Below are 2,235 nucleotides of genomic sequence, written 5' to 3'. Positions count from 1 at the left end.
GCACAGGCAGAAACCAGAAATCCTTTTCACTTTTTTTTTTTTTTCTTTTCTTTTTGTCAGAGCTGGGGACCGAACCCAGGGCCTTGCGCTTGCTAGGCAAGTGCTCTACTACTGAGCTAAATCCCCAACCCCTCTTTTCACTTTTTAAAAATAATAGCTTGAGCAGGACACCCAAAGCTAACAGGAATTCTATTTTTCATTTTGGATCAGGAATGCTAAAGCTGCTAAAGGCCAGTGTCCTAAGAACTTTGGAGAAGACTAGGATGTAGCAGCGGTGATGGTGCTGCTAGCGGTGATGGCGGTGAAAATAGCACAGTTGGGAGGCAGCGGTTGGGTCCTGGCCAGTGGGCCAGGTCGAGTCAGTGCGTTCAAGCTAGTTGGAATGGAAGCCTCTTAAAATGGCAGATGATTTGGACTTCAAGACAGGAGATGCAGAGGCCTTAGCCATCTTCCCAATGCAGTGTCCAGCATCATGTAAGAATACTTTTGTGGTGCTCAAGGGCCGGCTATGTAAGATTGTCGAGCTGTCTACTTTGAAAACTGGCAAACATGGCCATGCCAAGGTCTATCTGGTTGGTATTGGTATCTTTACTGGAAAGAAATCTAAAGATATCTACCCATCGACTCATAACATGATGCCCCAAAAATCAAAAGGAATGACTTCCAGCTGATTGACACTCAAGATGGGTACCTACTCCTGCTCCAGGACAGTGGGGAGGTACGAGAGCACCTTCATCTGCCTGAGGGAGATTTTGACAAGGAGATTGAGGAGAAGTATGACTGGAGAAGAGATCCTGGGCACAGTGTTGTCCGCCATGACAGAGGAGGCAGCTGTTGCAATCAAGGCCATGGCAAAATAAATGGCTTCCAGGGTGGCGGTGGTGGCAGCAGTGATTCATGAGCCTATAGAGGTCCCTCCCCAAGCACTGGCTGGGCCCTTGGCTGGACTCCTGTTCAATTTATTCAACACTTTATTTTGGTTTTCCTCACCCCTTCAAACTGTCAGGGAGACCCTGCCCTTCACCTAGCTCCCTTGGCCAGGCATGAGGGAGCCATGGCCTTGGTGAAGCTACCTGCCTATTCTCTCGCGGCCCTGATGGGAGGAAAGGGAGTGGGTGCTGCTTGTGGTTTAGGTTCCCCTCTCCTTTTTTCTTTTTAATTCAATTTGGAATCAGAAAGCTGTGGATTCTGGCAAATGGTCTTGTGCCCTTTATCCTACTCATCGTGATGCGATCCCCTGTTCTCCATAGTCCTTCACCCCCAAGCACCACTGTACAGACTGGGGATCAGCCCCCTTCCCTGCCTGTGTCTCTTCCCTACACCCCTTTACCAGTGGTGAGAAGAGAAGAGGGGATAGGGGGATACGATCTCTCCTCAGGCATCTGGGAAAACCCCCACGGGCTTTACCCTTTCCTGTAGGCTTTCTCCCTGACACATTTGTTTAAAAAAAAAAAAATCAAACCTGAATAAAACTACAAGTTTAATATGAAAAAAAAAAAAAAGAGCTTCGGCTATTTCTGAGGTGGCAGCATCAGGACTTGATGGAACCTTTAATAAGTCATGCCTACTAGAAGGTGTTCTACTTACCGGAGATTATTATTACCTTTGTAATAATGAGACCTTTCTCCCTCCTGTCTCTGTTTTCCATCACCGCAGTGAAAACAGTTTGCTCTATCATAGACTCCTTATCATGATGTTCTTTCTTTGTGCAGGCACAAAACAAAAAGCCAATCATTTAAAGAACAAAATGGTGAAGATTGCCAGCTGAAATATTTTCTTTTCTTATTAAGTTGAAGAGTCAGATTCATGGGAAGCATCCATTTCAATAGCAGAAGGCTGGCTGACACAAGGGCTCTCTCACTTCTTCACTTGCCGTCTAAGAGCTATCTTCAGTTGCTCAGCCTGGCTTACTTGCAGACATCATTTCTTTTATTGTTAATTTTTTCCTGAGGGTGCAGTTGTTTACATATTTACTTGTTAGTTTATTTTGGTATTACTCTATATGGATCTACATTGTTGGTTAGGGTGAAATGTAACTCATTTCTTTAATGGTTTTGGCATAAATATTCATGAAATCATTATTTACTCCAGTGTAAATATATACCTTGGATATGTATAGTATTTTTTTATCAATATTATCATTTTTATATATTAGAAATATTATTGTTGCTTTCTCATCCTGAGCAAAAATCAACAGAACAGCTATTGATAATTTCAGCAGCAGCGTTTTGTAGA

General features: G+C 43.7%; 1 pseudogene; it reads left to right on the top strand.

Annotated features, from left to right (window-relative positions):
• Window positions 1-383: 383 nt before the first annotated feature.
• On the top strand, window positions 384-911 carry LOC116895604 (annotated as a pseudogene).
• Window positions 912-2,235: the final 1,324 nt, after the last annotated feature.

Source organism: Rattus rattus, chromosome 3 (genome assembly GCF_011064425.1).
Source record: "Rattus rattus isolate New Zealand chromosome 3, Rrattus_CSIRO_v1, whole genome shotgun sequence".
NCBI classification, from domain to species: Eukaryota; Metazoa; Chordata; class Mammalia; order Rodentia; family Muridae; genus Rattus; species Rattus rattus.
This window is presented reverse-complemented; position numbering and strand designations above follow the sequence as displayed.